The 18,981-nt window shown below is 38.4% G+C and overlaps 1 protein-coding gene and 1 long non-coding RNA gene across 2 annotated transcripts in view; both read left to right on the top strand.

Moving 5' to 3' along the window:
- Positions 1-18,981, top strand: part of LOC101161675 — a 317,233-nt gene that overhangs the window by 153,388 nt on the left and 144,864 nt on the right. The gene's annotated exons all lie outside the window — the stretch shown is intronic.
- On the top strand, positions 11,562-12,979 carry LOC110017057. Its single transcript, XR_002875226.1, has 3 exons — positions 11,562-11,754; positions 11,848-11,927; positions 12,059-12,979. It is a non-coding gene; the product is annotated as an uncharacterized LOC110017057 (long non-coding RNA).

The following is an 18,981-nucleotide window of genomic DNA, read 5'->3' as shown; positions in this document are numbered from 1 at the left end:
GAAACAGAATTTTTTTTCCCGCCGGTATAAAAGAAGAAATCCTCATTTCCGTTGTACTAAGGTTAATGCTGTTGCTGCGCTTATGTTGTTGTGTTGCGGGTAATTTCGTTGTGCTTCAGGTAATGCTGTCGCGTTGTTTCTTTTGTATGTAGTGTGAGCCCTGTCGGCCACCGTAAGATCTTTTTGTAACAATTTTCTTTTGGACGGAAAAGACAGATGTTAGAGAGATGTTTATAATTATTACATTCAGGTTTATAAGTAATAAAAATCTAAAAGGGGTGGAGCCTGTCCACACAAAAACTTATATGTTATAAGAATACCTGTTGGCTCCAAAAATAGTCACATTCAAAACATGTCAACATGTACACAATACAAATCATGTTCACATTCGCATACTTATGCCTTCAGACCAACTCTGGTCAGGCCTTGACAGGACCGAGGCAGCCGACCAGACGGGGTAACCACTGACAACCTCAGGGGAGATTCCAACCCGACAAACCTCCAGGGACCCATACACTATACTTGATAGTGGACCCTCCCCCTCTCCTTGGCAACCCCCCCCCCGACAGGGCCAACCAGACTCCAAGGCCATGATGGGTGTCACCCAGAGCAACCAAGGGAGTTGGCCTGCCCCGTTCCAGAGCCAGGGCAGGAGTGATCCCAGCCCCAGGGGAAGATAGGATCCCATCCAATGCAGAAGGACACCGCCCAGGGCAGGGACCATTGCCGGCCCCTCCAGCACTGGCAAAAATTAATCTTAACCCACTTAATCCCCCCAAACACGACTCCCACCCCAAGCCCGGAAGACCATGGGGCACCCCCACCCAGGCACCGGACCCGACCCCCGACCGACGGAGTCCCCATTGACCCTGCCAGGAACCGGGGGGCCCTGCCCTCTCGCTCCAGATCACGATAGGCAGACAAGGAGCAGCTACGCACAGGCACCCCACTCAGTACGTCACGGAGTTAGCTATGGGAGACCAGAGAGACTGAATTCTTTCAAAGTTACTTGAACTTTGGGCTGACATTTTTTCATCATCAAGTATCATGTGCACAAGAAACACCAAAGGGGATTGAATATAGTGTTACATACGTTCCTTCCTCCAAATGAAGTATCTTGTTTCAATACAAAACAACAAGGAGGAATGAAAATAATTTGTTATTTTAGCCTAAACATGGTTGAAAATGCCAAAAACTGGGTCTCTTCAGACAGAACCATTACGCACACATTAAGTCTTGTCTTTCATGGATTGGAAGTGGACAGCTACAAGAATGCTTATGTTTTCATTAACGGGCTGCAGAGATGCTGCGAGCCACTAATCAATAAATAAAACATTGATAAACCGTAAATAAAACAAATAGGCTTCCCAACATTGTAACGTTGTCAAGAAACATTCAGCTCACCTGATCAATTGAGTTTATTCTGTCTGCTCTGCTGCTGCGCGGTGCTCACTTGCTGCTCTGTTTGCTCACTTCAACTTGAATCTCGCAAATTAACACGAGTAAAGTTATAAATTTTCGACTGTAAAGTTTTCTTTTTTACAAAAACCTCCCCAGTGGTGTTTTAAATTTTGATAATGAAGTTTTTATCCAAAACCAAAGCCATATTTTAAGTTTATCTGAAGACTATTTCCAAAACATCCTCTACATGGGCGTGGCCATTGGTGCTAAACTGAGTGGCTCCGCCCTTGTTTCCCCCCTTTCTACACATTGCGCATTGCATGAGTGAGGAGCTTGACAGATATAAAATGAAATCGCACAAAGAAAGTGACCATTCGCATGTAATTTTCTTAATATATGCAGCTGGTACTGAGCTATTTTCTTAGCCGCACAGACCCAGAGGGAGAATTTAAATCTTGTAATATTCCTTACTTAACTTTCTTTTTGGGTGGCCCTATAATTCTGTTGAAGTTTGTTGATTAATTTGATGTATTGATTATTTGTGATGTTAGATTACGTTGAGTGGGCTGTATGGTCAAGCAGTTTCCTCTTAAGGTCCTGGTTGGACCCGGCTGGGACCGTTATGTGTGGAGTTTGCATTCACTACAACTTCCTATCACAGTTCAAAAACATGCTTCATAGGTTAATTGCTTACGCTAAATTTTCCATAGGTGTGATTGTTCTCCTGCAACAGACTGGCGACATGTCCAGGTTTTACCCTGCTCTCACCCAACAGTGGCCATGTTAGGTTCTGGAAGCCCTGTGACCCCGTAATGGATAAAACGGTTTTAGAAGAGGGATGGGTAGATTAAGTTGACTGAAAGATCTGAAAAAAATGAAAAACTGGAATCCCTGATTAGGATTTTTTTTGTGGAAATATTTTCAATTATTAATGTGTGTAAAAGTTACTAATATTTTTTTTCTCCATTTTAATTGAATATAGATGAGCAAAATGTTTCATGTGGACAGACCTTTTGTCCTCCAGGCCAGGACTGTGTCATCACCAATGGAACAGCTCAGTGTGGAGAAGCCTGTGAACATTACACTGAACTGAATGATAACTGGCTTTCTGACTATAACATAAATGGAAATTCATACTGCGGTGGAAGATACTACTCCCCCACTGAAGGCTGGTATCGCATGTTTGTGGGACAAACCAGCGCTCAGATTCCTGAAACTTGTGTACAAGACAGCAGATGTAGAAGTTATTATCGTCTGCAGATGACACAACCTCATCCAACTCAATACAATCAAACTGTAACACGCATTTTGCGTTATAATTATGATAGTTGCACCTACGGTCACTCATACAGTATCAAGGTCAAATTCTGCTATGGAGACTTCTACGTCTACAAACTTCAAACAATACCATACTGCTATATCGCATATTGTGCAGGTACTGCTCTGTTACTCAGCTGCTTAGTGTTTTAATTTCTGTGCATATTGTTTTACTTTTTCCTAGGAAAGAAAAAGATAAATTAAAAAATAATAAATGTATTCATATTAATATTTATAAGATGTTTTATGTTCAAATAATCATAGTGTTAGATTGCAAAAAAATGTGTTTACCTTCCATTTCTTTAAGTGTAAATATTTTATTTCCTGTTTCAGTTCCAAAGCACAGCTTCAGAGCAGCTGGTCAAGATGAAACCAGCATCACTCTACGGTGGAACAAAGTCAACAACAGTGTCAGCTTTGTTCTCCTGTTTAATGGCACAGAAACAAACATCAGTGCTCCAGCTGCAGATGACTCTGTAACTTACACAGTGTCATCTCTGACTGCTGCAACTAAATACACATTCACTCTCTTCTCTGTGTTTGACAATGTCAGAAGCAGTGGAATCAGCATTGATGCAGTCACTGGTGAGACTTGAATTAACTTTACAACTAACAGAGTTCATAAATTTGCCCCAATCGTTTTGGCTATTAAAGACTTGTTGTGAATAATGAACTGATCTCAGAATTTTATCTTTCACTCTCATTTTGTTTTTCTGCTTCAGCTCCTCCAAATGCAGAAATGTTCAGCTTAATTGAAAAAAATGAAACCAGTGTCACTCTGCAGTGGAGTAAGGCAAAATACACTGTTTATTTCCTGATTATAAATCATCAATATGATCAAGGCAGGATCTTTGCTGCATCGGATGCTGATGGACCAACAGTCTTTACAGTCTCCTCTCTCACTCCTGCCTTTAATTACACATTCACTCTTCACTCTGTATTAGAGAACACTGGAAGCAGTGGAGTTCAACTGACCGTCATTACCGGTAAGAAATCTACTTTACCTGCTTGGAAGGTGATCAATGATGTATAACAAATGTTAAATATGGATTCTTATTTAGAGCATTACATATTCAAAAATGAATTACCAGTGACTTTGATCTTTACACAAAAAGATGTTTGCTCACTTCCAACACCAAATTTCAATAATTGTTTTCTGTATTCTTCCTGAAAAACAAAAAAATGTCAGGGACTATTTCCCTTTAAAGAACTAAGGCCACGTTTGTCTAACTTACTTCATTTTAATACAGTTTTTTTCAGTCGCTTTAGTACAATTCTCAGATCAGAATTGAAGTTTGCAAATACGTGTGTGCATTTCTCAAAACTATTTGTACAAACAGCAAAACACTATGGATTTCTTGCAAAAGCCTGTAACTTGCTCAAAATCTTTAGTTCATCTCTCAAAACTAAGTCTTTATGTCATTGAACATGTCAGTGCCATCAGAATTTCAAGTCCTTGTGTCATTGTCTATGAACAAAACAGTCAAATTACTTAGTCATGTCGTCAATATAACTGTGTAATTTAGAGCAGTGTTTTTCAACCAGTGTCCCGCGGCACACTAATGTGCCGTGGGAGATGGTCAAGTGTGCCGTGGGAAATTGTCCTCATTACCTGATTTAACAACATTTTCCATCTCCAGGATTTCAGCTCTTTGCTCATCCAAACAGATCCTTATAAAACACTAAGAAATTAGCTATATGAAAGATCATAAAATACTTTTTTCTTTGTGTTTATTTTATTCTATTAAAAACATTTTGATAAGAATGACGGTACCGCGATTTAGCAGCATCTAAAGCCGTTTTCTTAAAAGTCCCGCCCCTTTAACTGTCTCCACCAATCATTCTTGGATTCTTAATCACATGTCATCAGTCTGACCAATCATGGTTAAAGTCTTCACCTCCTTGCACTGAATTCTGCTGATAAAGTCGCTCAGTTCTAACAAAAATACAAGCTAAAGCTCATATTTAGCTGTGTAACTTTCCACAGAATCCGGTGTCAGACCGTGGAACAAGTGAAGAAAACCATGAAGCTCAGAGACGCTAGTCTTTCTGCGTTCGGCTGATTATTTAACTACATCTCCCATGATGCATTGGGTTAAAAGTGACAGCGTGAGCGTGTCGGCGCACAACCAGTTTCTCCTCTTAACGTCTTGAAACAACAGGGAACACAAATCAAAAAGTTTTTAAATTTTGTCTTTTGTTTTTAAAGCTCCGCAGAATCCCCAAAATCTCAGGCAATCAACACAGAATGAGAGCAGCATCACTCTGCAGTGGAACAAAGTGAACAACGTCAACTTTATTCTTCAGCTTGATGGCACAGAAACCAGCATCACTGCCACAGATGGAGATGGACCAGTAACTTACACATTCTCATCCCTGACGGCTCAGACTAAATACACGGTTATTCTCTTCTCTGTGTTTGAGAACGTCAGAAGCAGCGGACAAAAACTCACAGTGGTCACTGGTAAGAATATAAAGCATCACATTACAACTGTTTCATCTTCTAAATGTATCCTTTTGAAATATCAATGCGATTTTTTTTAATATATTAAAAGAATGAGGTTTTGTAATCTGCTAGAGACATCGCCATCTTCCTTTCTGTTTCAGCTCCTCCAAATGCCAAAAACTGTAAAGCATCAGGACAGAATGATACGAGCATCACTCTGCAGTGGGATAAAGTGAACACCAATGTCAGCTTTGTTCTTCAGTTTAACGGCACAGAGACAAACATCAGTGCTCCAGCTGGAGATGCAGTGATCCACCACACCGTCTCATCTCTCACTGCTGGAACTAAATACACATTCACTCTGTTCTCTGTGTTTGAGAACGTCAGAAGTACTGGAGTGAACATCACAGCAGCAACCGGTATGATTTTTAACTTTTTTAGCTTTATAACATGCTAAGAATATACATATTTACTTTAAATAATTCTTTGAAATAATACTATCCCCTTTCTAAACACAAAAAGAGCAAAGTATATTTTGTTTTGTAAAACCCTCTACCAGAGTTGTTTGTAATCAGAATATTTTAAAGTTGGATATTGTGCGATGTCATTGAAGTTGTAACTTGTTTTTTTATTTCTTCACTGCTTTACAAAAAAACATCCTCAACAACCAAAGGATCTTGTAAGTCAACTATTAATTGTAACATTTCTTTTTACTGTGTACCTCTTTTAAACTATTTTTGACTTAAAAATATCTTTTATGTTTGTGAATCAGACTACGTAGTTGGACTGGACATGGAACTTGAATCTGTTGGTGAGATGACTGAAGCTGAAATGCAGAGCGTCATTGAAGAGGTAACACTCCTACTTTTCTTAAAACAGCAAACAACAGATCTCAATAGACATACATTTACATATTTTATGTCACTTTATGCACTATTAATATTCAAATTGTGTGTCCATTTGTGTGTTTTTTTGTGTAGTTTCTGCAAACATATGGATTTTCACCAAATTCATTGTCTGTAAAAGTCAAATCTGTCCAACCGTGAGACAAGAGGAGGAGCTTTTTCTTTGAAGACAACAAAACCTGGAGAGTGTATGGAACACACTATGAGTGTATAAGTCTTATAATGTCTATTTAGATACTGGTGCATGGTGTGATAAAGCTTGTATGTATTTGAAGAGTTTAATCAAGCTCAGATAATACTTTTTCCACCATGAGAGGGTGAGAAGACCATGTATGGATGTTGGAAAGATAAACTTTTTTACTTTGATCTAACTTAATTATTTGCTTCACTTAATATAAATCAATTCTTTTTAGGTAAGTCAGTTTAAAAATAACACGTAGTTATCAGACAGTTGTTTTACTTTCATTCAATTAAATTCAATCAAGTAGGTGTAACTTTGGTGCTGCTGTTAGATCGGCACCGCAAGGCATTGTGGGATACCATTCCCTTTGCCTGTCTGGATGGATTTGGGTTCAAGTGTGGGTTTTTGACCAAATGTGTTTAGTTGTTTTGCTGTTTTACTGTGTTTTGCCGAGTTATTTTATCCTACTATGCTAAAGTCTCTGCACCATGAGTGAGAGGGAGGGAAAGGATGATGAGTTTATATAGCACCCCCTACTAACAAATGGAATACTGATCATGTTGGAGAATTGGTAAATGAATGCTTAGTTAAAGTCTTTATCATCTCTTTCTTATTATTGTTATAAAAATGCGTAAATCTGCCAGCTCAAACTTAGACATGTGAGAGTTCAAGAATTATTAAAGCCAGAAGCGGCGTTGTATAGCCTGCATACGCAACCCGCCTTCCACGCCCAACTCTAAACACCACCGCCATCCTCACCGCCCTCACCGCCCACCTTTGATCAAAGCTAGTCAAAGCTGCATATGCTAATTATGCTAACTATGCTAATGTGGCTAAAAGTGCTAGCATTGTGATCGGCATGATCAACTCACTCAGAAAAACAAAATTGGATCAGGTATGCTGATGGTATGCTACGTGCACACGCATTAACCCAGAGTTACCAAGTAGAGCGTAATTACGCTAACTCATATCCGGTCTTTTAGAACCGACATACCTCGAGTAAGCAAGTTCAGGCGGATTTCAGCCAGAGTTCAGGGTTAAAGTCAGGGTAGTTTAAACATACTTCCTGGAATACCCCCCCCAGGAGTACAATTTCATTTATGTCTTATTCCTGCACAGCATTTGAGCCACCTAGTATAAAAGAGCTCAATGAATAAATATTGTTTAAAAATGTGAAGTGCTTCAGAAATAAAGTTGATTGAAGCTCTTTTTGTTTGCTTCAACATTAATTTATACCTTTTTAATGATATAAAACCTCCTTATAGCATGATTACATCATTTTTTTTGCAACTTCACAATGTTTTGGTTTGGTTTTAACATTTTTATGTTTTGCATTCACATATAAATTCCTTCCTTATTCCCATAAATGTATTTTTCTTAGCATTTTATTTACTTTATCATTATCCAGTGGATCAGAACTCCTACAAAGCGGCAAGAGTTCGTATAAGCTTTCACTCTGAGTTGTGAGTTTTGGGACTTTTCGCAGAGTGTAAGCCACCACATATTCCCATCATCCCTTTGTTTACACTCTGTCTCGCTAGCTTATAGATGTCACATTTATTTTTACCAGCTATACAGCTGTAAAGTTTTGATTCAGATTCCAGCTCAGACGAGGAAAACAAAGGATCATGGATCTATTTGTATACAATTGAATGCATTGGAGCAGAGCAGGGAGCTTGGGACCTTTTCAGTTCTAGTTTTGTGTAACAACTGCAAGTTTGTTCAAACAGCTTTTTTTTTCTGATCCTGTTTCATTACGATTTGTGAAAGAAAAACTCAAAAATACAGTTTTAATCCTAATTTTTTATTTTGCTCTCCATCTTGAAAAATGCTACAAGAACATATTAAAAATGATCTTTGGATTGACTTTTTAAATACATTTATTCTTCATGTGGGTTTAGTTTTTTTTTTTTTTTTCATGAATGTAAATCTGCTGAATGGTGGAGTTTTAATTACTATCAAATAAAAATGTTTACAAAGACAAATTTAACGCTTTGATCCTTCTTTTTAACTCTTCACAGTTTCATGGTTTGGTTAAACACAAATAACAATATACAAATAACATATAGTATACAAATAACAATGTTCAGTTCAAACCAACTTTAGCTTGACCTAAACAATGTAATATTGTTTATTACATTTGAACCTCCTTAGTAAACACACCCTTCACTCCTCAAAATATACTTTCCAACATAAACACACACACCCTCACAAACACACACATGCTTTTCGCAAGGCAGGTCGGACCTTGGACCATCTGTCCCCTACCCCATCCCTGGTAGGGGGTACTGGCCCCTTGGCAACGGCGGCTGTGTTCCCTGTTTGCTGGTTTCCTGGGCCCGGCAGTCCTCTTTCCACACAGGGAGAGGGATCCCTAAGATTTCTGGCAAGACCAGGAGCCGGGGATCACATCACATCTGAGCCGGGGGTGTCTGTGTCCCTGTGGTGTGGGTTCTGGTCCTTGCCCCTGGGTGCTGGGCCTCGCCAAATTTCTAGCTGTGGCCGAGCCTGGTCGGGCCATGTTTACAACACCTCTTGTGGGCCCCCCTTTTCTACTGGGTGCCCCCCTCCTGGGCGGGGACAGCTGGCCCCTGCCTCGCTCCTTCCTGGACCAACCGTGGGCCGGGTGGGTGACTGCCTGGAGCGCGGCGGGGGTCTCCCTTGGGGGGTCCTGGCTCGTACCTGGGTATATAGGGGGGGGGGGCTGCCCAGAACTCCTGGGTGGTGATGAGGTGCTTGTCTGGGGCTGTGGGCACCCTTCTCGGGAGGGCCCAGCATTGGGCCCTCCCGGCTGCTATCCTGGTTAGGCCAGGTATGCGCTCTCCATTAACCCATTAAAACCAGAAGGCAGAGACAGGTAAGTGAAAGGTAAGTAAGAAGTTTATTTGAGTTCTTGGTTGATCCTGGGGCAGCTGTGGGCTACGTGGTTGTGGCTCTTGATGGGAGGGAGAGAGTTCGTGGCTTGAGTTCTTGGTGGCTGGAGATCTTGTGACTGGAGATCCAGAGGAGCACAGAGATTGTGGCTCACAAAGGCAGGTGGTGTCAGCAATGGAGAGCTGTGGCTTCTGCTGCTCGAGGTGGTATGACTCAGGTGACACTCGTGGCATGAGATGCAAAACCTGAAGTGCAGACGACAAGACAAGGTTAGGTCAGGACGAGAAAGGGGCTAGACGTAGAGAGCTACAGGAGACTAGGCACCATCAGGGTTAACGAACTGGCGACGAATGGTCAAGCTGTAGAATACTTTAGTAGCAGGTGGCTTGATGAGTTCAGTAGTCACAGATGAGATGAAAGGAATGAGCAGCAGAGCCGGGAGGGGGAGGAGTCTGACAGGCCATCATAACAATTTGAGTGTGTGTGTAGATAGGCCCCAACCTTTGAGATTTGTATTATGTCTGAACCTTACCGTAATGATAAACATCCAGTAGCTTTATGCTGCTTCATGGTTTTACCCCCCCCCCCTATGATTCCCCCTCCTATCCCCCCTCTCTAACATCCCTCTCTCTTCTTCCCTTCTTTCCTTTTCCGTCCGGTCCAACTCAAAATATTCTCAAATACAATTAAAATGAATAAAGTCTGGCCTCGATTACAATACAAAAGGGGTTCATTCAGACATACCTCTGGTTTGTCAGAAGACTCATAACCCCTGTTTTTAAAGTAAAATATGTCCAACACAAGAGGCCTTCAGCTGTCATCTGTTTGCCCAGCTGTTGGACAGGACAAGTTAAAAAAAAACAATAATGCTGAACACATCTTTATTGAGACTGAGAGACTTCTAAAACCAAAAGAAGAAGAACAGGAGGACTTGTATACCAGAGTTGCTAAGAATTTTGTTCCTAAGGAGAGACGAATGGACTTCATTTACGAGTAAAGGTTTGACATGTGTGTGTGTGTGCAATGGCAGACTTAGCAGTTTGGGGCCCCAGACGAACAATAAAATGGGGTCCTCTGTAGTGTACATATTAATATTTTTTTTCATCGTTACCTGTTGGGTAAAATGTTGAATAACTTCCTTACTGGTCCACTTTTGGACAATGTCAAGAATCCAAATGTTTTGATAAGAATTTCAAAACTTACATTAAATGTAGATGCAAGAGAAATGTATTTTATATATTATATACACTTTTTTTACATAAACATAATATTTATTAAATACGGTAATTTGTTTTTCGCTCACTTCCTAGTAGGAACAAATGAAGATTTTCTCTCTTTTCGTTAATTTGTCAGGTCTCCACAGGGCAAAAGAAACAGTTTTTTAGAGTTTTTTTTTATTCTGTTTTTCTGTTTTCCAGCAGTTTTGGAAGTTTGGCAACAAGTGTCTTGCTTTCTCTTTGCCTTTTCCTCTTTTCCCAGCCCCTAGGGTCACTTTACTTCATTTTACCACTATTTGATAATTGTTTTAAATCATGTAATCTCTGTCACTGTTGCCAGATAGTTATGGTTTTCCAGCCCAAAATTCATCCAAAGACCACCTGTTTTCATGTCTTCCTGTTTTCCTGCCTCATTAACTCTTAAGTGCAGCTTCATGTCAGATCTGAGCACTAAATAAATGAAACACATGACCAGGCATATAGAAAGGGAGGACATGGAATAAAAATGTTTAAAGCCCTCAGGCTAATATCTGCTTTACAGCTTCCTTGTTTTGATCACTGAGCTTTCTTCTCGTAATCCTTCGACAGCACAAGTTTGCCTGTTGCAATAACAAGGTTTGTGTTTCATTTTTTTCTTTCATTCTTAAGTATCCTGTGTTTATGGGACAAAACTTAAGTATTCTGATCTGCCTTTTAAATTTGACATGCAGACAGGCACTGAACTGGCTGTGATTTAGAAGGAACACAGCTACCATGTTTAATGGAATGTTCTCACGTTTCCAAGAAACACTTTCAAGGATGTTTAACAAAGTTGGCACAAAAAAAACATGCAAAGGATTTGGAACCTGATTTGCTCACGTAGAAGGTTTGCTTGAAGGCATTACTGTCATTTTGAGATCTGACTTGAGGGGAAAGAAAAATCGTTGCTCATTGTTGAATACCAGTAAATGCTGCACAAACAAAAAATGATGCTGGTGGTTGTGCAACCAGGATTTAACGGCACAGAGACAAACATCAGTGCTCCAGCTGGAGATGCAGTGATCCACCACACCGTCTCATCTCTAACTGCTGGAACTAAATACACATTCACTCTGTTCTCTGTGTTTGAGAACGTCAAAAGTACTGGAGTGAACATCACTGCAGCAACAGTTATGATTTTTAACTTTTTAATCTGTAAAACATAGTAAGAATATACATGTTTACTTCAAACAATCCTTTATAATAATACTAGACTCTTTTAAACACAAAAAGAGCAAAGTATGTTTTGTTTTGTAAAACTCTCTACCAGAGTTGTTTGTAATCAGAATATTTTAAAGTTGGATATTGTGTGATGTCATTAAAGTTTTAACTATTGTTTCTTTTTATTTCTTCACTGCTTTACAAAAAAAACATCCTCAACAGCCAAAGGGCCTAGTAAGTCAACTGTTAATGTGAACATTTCTTTTCACTGTGTCCCTCATTTAAACTATTTTTGACTTAATAAGATCTTTTATGTTTGTGAATCAGACTACGTAGTTGGACTGGACATGGAACTTGAATCTGTTGGTGAGATGACTGAAGCTGAAATGCAGAGCGTCATTGAAGAGGTAACACTTCTACTTACTTTTAATAAAAATGCAAACAACAGATCTCAATAGACATACATTTGCACATTGTATATCACTTTATGCACTATTAATATTCAAATTGTGTGTCCATTTGTGTTTTTTTTGTGTAGTTTCTTCAAACATATGGACTTTCACCAAATTTGTTGTCTGTAAAAGTTAAATCTGTCCAACCGTGAGACAAGAGGAGGAGCTTTTTCTTTGAAGACAACAAGAACTGGAGAGCGTATGGAACCAATGCATTTTATAATACTATATATTAGTATATACTAATATAGTACTCATGTTGTTTGCTTCAAGATTTATTTCTACCCTAATGATTTGTAAAACCTCTTTATAGTATGATTACACCGTTTTTTTTGCAACTTCACAATGTCTTTGTTTGGTTTTAACATTTTTATGTATTCAATTTCTATATAAATTCCTTTTAAAAATAACCATTTAGTGTAAAATCTAATCACATAACACACAAAAGAACAACTTTATCACCATAAAGGTTTTTCTTAGCATTTTATTTATGTCTTGATTATCCAGTGGATCAAAAAATATTCCACTATATCTAATGAAGGATTTCTTAGTCTGAATATTAAGATTACTTTTATCCTCCTAAGCCTCACTACAGTCACCTAGATCCAATAAAGTGTTTTCGGTGGTCCTTTAATGCTGTTTTTAGCAACAACAACAAAAACTGTCATTTTCTAGGACATAGTTTCTGCAGAGCTGCAGGAGTTACTAAAGAGTTTCACTCTGAGTTGTGAGTCGTGGGACTTTTCTCAGAGTGTAAGCCAGCACACATATTCCCATCATCACCTTGTTTACACTCTGTCTAGCTTCCAGACGCCACATTTTTTCTTTATACCCCTGAGCTAACTTTACCAGCTATCCAGCTGTAAAGTTTTGATGCAAATGGCAGCTCAGACGAAGAAAACTAAGACATACGTGGATCTATTTGTATACAATTGAATGCATTGGAATGGAGCAGAGCAGGGAGCTTGTGGCCTTTTCAGTGCTAGGTTCAATGTAACAACTGCAAGTTTGTTCAAACTGCTTTTTTCATCTGCTCCTGTTTCGTTACAATTTGTGAAACAAATACTCAGAAATGCAGTTTTAATCTTGATTTTTTATTTTGCCCTCCATCATGAAAAGTGCTAGAAGTACATTTTAAAAACACAATTATTATGGATGACTCTTTAAATACATTTATTCTTCATGTGGGTTTAGGTTTTTTCTTGAATGTAAATCTGCTGAATTGTGGAGTTTTAATTACTTTTAAATAAAAATGTCTTAGAAAGACAAATTTAATATTTTTGTTTTTCATTTTAGCTCTTCACAGTTTCATTGTTTGCTTAGGTTTGAAAAAAAAGAGAAATTATCAAGTTAGCTTCAGTTCTGTGGGCGGCATAAATGCCTGGTTGATGCCAGAGGTCAGATAACAGCCAGACACCTTTCATTTCCATTCACTAATGAAGTTTCTTGTTAAATAAAAAGTAACTAAATTAAAAATACAACAGGAATGAATGATTAAGCTTTTAAATAGAAAACAATAAGACATACGAAAATAATGTAACGCCGTTTTAACAGATAGTTTCAGTTCACCTGCATACTGGTTAGGATTGGTTAGCACTGGTTAGTCCTTTAAAACACTTACTAGAAAGTTTGTTTGCATTATAAGGTCTGCTGCCTCTTGATTGTGTGTGAGGAATGTGCCCTTTGGCTTTTTGTAATTTATGTTTTCTTAGTTGTAATCTTCTGTTTTTGACTTGGTTTCTCACCAGTCACAATTTCGCCTGGTTTCATTTGATTATCATCTGCAGCTGTTCCTATGTAAGTTTATCTTTGCCTTTTTGTCCTTGTTTCACAGTTTGTCCATGTTTAAGTTCGTTTATTGAAGTTTCAGGATCCTTTCATCAATCCTTTTGTAGGTTGGACCCATACACCACCCGTTTGTGACAGTTTGTGTACACTATCCTCATCTTTTTTATCTTTGTGCAGTGGGAGTAAATTTTAGTCATAGTTCTTGTATTTAGCTTCAACATAAGGGTTGATGGTAACAGAGCAAACTGTCACAACAAATGAGAATCAGCAAGAAAATCAAAAAATACAAAAGTTCTAAAATCCAAAAGCTAAAGCAAAAACTAAAGAAGCATTTAGTTCTTCAAATGTAATTAAAATTATGTATTTCTATTTTAACACATTCTGGCAGATGGGCTTTATGTCCTGACAATTAAATAACACAATTTGAAATTTGAAAATATTATAATATCACAGAAAAAGTGTTTTCATTTTCATAATTCCATAAAAAGTTTAGGGCCCACTGTCTAACTCAGTGGTTCCCAAACTGGGGTATTGCAACAATTGCAACAAACAAAACAAGAAAATGCAACAATTATGCCCATATAATGTACAATAGAATTCTGAATACAGAATAAATGTGTTACATTCTTAAGAAAATTCTAACTATTAGTAACAATCACAAAAGGGAATAAAAAAATAAATAAATAATAATAAAAAGAGAAAATGCGAGAGTAAATTTATGTCAGCAGTCCAAAAGATTTCCAAATGTCAATTGTTTTTTGAGCTTGTGTATTTTTTGAGGCTGAAATTAAGTTTAAATATTGCTGCAGTTCAAGTTTGAACACAAAGAAACCAGGTTTCTTATTGGAAAATTTGCTTTTGTGTATATGAAATTTAGCCATAAATAATAACATGTTAACACAAAAGAAAGCATCACAGTCTTTGACATCAAAGTACGGAAGCTCTGAGCTGCCACCGCAAAAAATCTTTCTTAGAACAGCTTCTCATAATAACGAGAAAGTATGTCGTTATAATGTGATACGTGTCTCGTAATTACGAGAAACTTTCTCGTTATTACGAGAAACGTATCACGTTATAACGACATACTTTCTCGTAATAACAACATAGTTGTTTACAGTAAAACGTCACCTTCTTGCGGGATTTTTCATTCTCGTCTCGATGGAACTGTAGGAAAAGATGGAGAATCAGCGGGAGCCTCTTTATTCCTTTTTAAGGGATAGAAATGTGAACAGAATTTCCACAATGCGGAATGACAAAGTAAGTTATACTTATGAAAAACATAGTTTACGTGAGTTTCATATCGACTGAATTTAGTTTTTTGTTACTGAATGAGCCTGCCGCGTAGACCTGAGACCAAGACCTCGTTAACTTAAGTATGTTGTGTTTTAGAGTTGCAGGGAATAACTCTCTTCATTACGGATGTGCTGTATGTTAACTTCTTTTATTAACATATTGTAGCATTCGCTTCTGCTCTGGTTTACGTCATGCATAGATGGTGCTTCGCTGAGAGAACGCTTTGGAGCGCATACGGGACCGATCAGCTGTTCTGCGGAGGCCCCGTGAAAAGCGCCGCTCCGCTCTCGCCCCGCTCTCGCCCCGCTGGCTTTTCGCCTCTCTTACACCCCTCACGAGGGAGATGCGGGGAAGGAGCACTTCGTGCCCCCCGACGCTCACTCGGTCCACTGGCACCCGAGTGAGCAGAGCAGCCGGATTAATTTGGGCTTTGGGGTGGTGTGTGTGAACTTTTCAGAGCAGAAATGTCGGTCAGTCCCTAAAAACTGTTCAATAACGTGGATTTGAGTTTCCAGTTGTGTCCCGACAAAATAAAGACTGATGTTATTCCCACACATTTACGTGCAGCCAAGACGCAGATTGCAGCATTTCTCGCACGGTCCTGGATTTTGTGTCCATCAGGCTAATGTTGTTAGCCCGTGTTTATAGCCTGTCCCAACCCTTCTTCAAGCTCCGTTCTCCCACAAAAAAAGCACTGACCACACGGATTAAATAAAACGATGAGCGAACAGGCGCTTCACAATATTCCTAACGGTAATAAAACACGTTTGGAAGATCGTCTCGTATATTATCGAGCTGCTGCATAAATGTCTGTGGCAGCTGTTTGTTTACAACGGGACCTATTTCCACTTCCGTTTTTTTTAACCCTACTGTGCATGCCCAAATAATTCATTCCGACCGAAAGTGTGACCATGTGAATGTTTGTTCTAATCGGAAAAACTAAGGTTTTTCCGTGTCCATGTGCACGGGTGAATTTTAACCCGACCATTGATCTGATCAAGATATTTTGCCCATGTAACCGCGGCCAATTGTCAATACATCTACCAATCAACACTTTACCGTAACGGAGATGCATTCGAGTGCAGTAGGATAAACGTATATCAAAATATTACAAAGTACACCTCGATTAATGCTTTTATCCTAAGCTAATCATAGCGTATACTTTTATCCTGCAGAAATGACCAGTTGAGCACCATTATTTACAATTTATTAGGTGTCAACATCAAGTAGTTAATGCAGAACTTTATGTTGATAGTATTCACGAGCAAGTGAGTGAAAACTATTTTATTATTAGCTTCATCATAACATAAGAAGCCATGCCAACTAGTTATGTTTGTTATTATGTGTAAAAACCACAACTGGAGCAAAAGCGCGTCCTGTTGGTGTGATGCACGTAGCGTAGCTCCAGAAAGTCACAAACTGTCTTGATGCTTCTTGATGAATATGTCGTGTAAACAATCCTACTTTTTTTGTAAGGTAGAGTAAACCACTGTTTAGTCCATTTAAAACAATTATTTTTACCATGAATAACTAATAACAAATTGTTTTTGTAGATTGACATATCAGTTATTGGAAGCATGGATGATGACAGCTTGGCCACCTACGTTCCAATCTACGGTGACAGGATTGCCACACGGAGGTTTTGCTCTGAATATAAAAAGAAAGGTGAGAGAGATGCACAACGGCAGTCATTGCTTCAAAAACTAAAAAGAAAGATGGGATTTGACACACAACCAGGGCTGTATTATATGTTATATTCCTTTCTGGTTTGATGTACATTAAGCACAATGATGTCCTGGTTCACAACAAAAGTATTTATTTTTGTACTCATTTTTAGTTTCTCATGTTCACTTTTGAGATTTGGTTTTTCAGATTTTAAACATATCTACTCTACAGTTCTGCACTTGGATGAAGAGAACCTCCTTACCAAAAGGACATTTCAGAGCACTTGTTAAATGCACGTTTTGTTTACCATGTCAAGCACATGATGCAACATTTCTGAATGTAATGAGGAAAAGAACAAACTTGTTGGTTTGATCACCAAAATTGTTTATTTTGTGATGATTAAAACATTACACATTCAACATAATGAGTCCTTGATTTTTCAACTTTTTATCTGCATTTCCAGATTAGTTATCAGTTTAAAACTGACCTCAGTCACTAGTTACAGAGAACTTTAAGGAGAGTTTTGGTGTTAAACATAATGAAAAGTATATTTTATGTATTTACTGAGGTGGGGTGTGGTTTATAAATTGGACCAAATTTGAATAGGTTGTGTACTGTATTATAGATTTAACAATTTTAATGACACTTTCTAAATTGTTCTCCAACATGTACACTTAAATGTATATTATTTAGAATTTACATATCTAAATATCTTACACATTTATGAGAAAAACGGAGTAAACCTAGATCCATATCTTACTAACATTCCACTACTCTTATGTCATAGCATTTTTTCAGTCATACACAACAGCAAAAAGTTTCAAAGTTCTGTAAACAAAATATATGAAGGTGCATGAAAGGACAATATGACACCAATTATGAGTACACAGAAGTTGATTTTAAAGAAAGCAGGAAACTGTTGATTTGAACCAGTGTTACACGTCTGATAAGTTTGAACGTATGGAAGCTCTTAAAAATAGATACAGTTCAATTGTTTCATTTGGTGCGGTCGGTGCATGAAGAAAGATTTCTGTCATCAGGAGCCAGGATAGTGAAAAGACTGTTTCATCACATGTGTCTGGTCCCCTCTGAAGACAATGTGCTTTGCAAGTTGCCACTGCTTGCTCGGAAACTTGCTTCAAATAATCTTGTCCACCAAAAAGCTGCGGGAGGGTATACATCATGCATGGTCGGCCACTTGGAGCAGTCGCATTTCAGCTCTGATGAATGATGTGAGTGTTCCATAAATGAACAACATTTTGAAGCTCTTCCTGAAAGGCAAGCAAAAACAAACATGTTTATGCACTATCCCTTATTTAAAAGCAAATCCTTATCATAAATTTTTTTCTCTCTCAAATACATGCACACACCTCAATGATCTTCAAACAGGTGAAAAGAATCAGCTGCTTGTCCAAGAAGTCCAAAGTGAAATCATGTGAATCCTTCAGTTTTTGAAAAACGTTAATCCAGTACTGTGCATGGTGTTTCCTTATGAAAGCCCACCAGCTCTCCATTTGCTGATTGTGGGTGCTGGATCCTAAAATGAAGCAATTTCTGGCATAGCTGTCATCATGATCAAGGCGTAAAAATCTTTGAATATCTTCCATTGTACCGTTCTCTGTCCCCATGTCTGTACGAACTCTGGCTGCAGTACCACCTCTTTTCTCAACTTCTGAAAGGAAGTAGGTTTTTCTTAATCCTCTCAAAATCTTCAGGTAGTGTTTCTGTGGCTGAACAGCCATCATCCACGTATCCAGCCTCAGAGATGTCAATCTGTAAAAACAACAAAATTATTGGTGCTATGTTTTTTCTTTTTTAAATAACAGTTTAAATAAGTGATTTTACTGAACTCTTCTACACGTTAAGCTTCACACAAAGTTTCCCTTTGTTTTTGAAAGAAATGTCAGAAGTTCAAGTCTTCAAAATTTAAAGTTGCTTGAAAATAGGCACTGTGAATTTTAAGAGTTTAAATATTAATTCAAATAAGTATGCATTCCAAAACGTAAAATAGAACCTCATTTTCTCTGCATCTTTTGACAGATTATTGATACAGCCATCATTCTGTTCCTCTCCAGCGCGTCAAAATAGCGCACGTAAACGTGCATCACACCAACAGGACGCGCTTGTGCTCCAGTTGTGGTTTGTACACAGAATAACAAACATAACTAGTTGTCATGGCTTCTTTTGTTATGATGAAGCTAAGGGGACGGCTGATAGGAAAATTCTAATGACCGAGCATTCCACTGGTATTTAAACACAGCAC

Source organism: Oryzias latipes, chromosome 18 (genome assembly GCF_002234675.1).
Source record: "Oryzias latipes chromosome 18, ASM223467v1".
Taxonomy (NCBI): domain Eukaryota; kingdom Metazoa; phylum Chordata; class Actinopteri; order Beloniformes; family Adrianichthyidae; genus Oryzias; species Oryzias latipes.
This window is presented reverse-complemented; position numbering and strand designations above follow the sequence as displayed.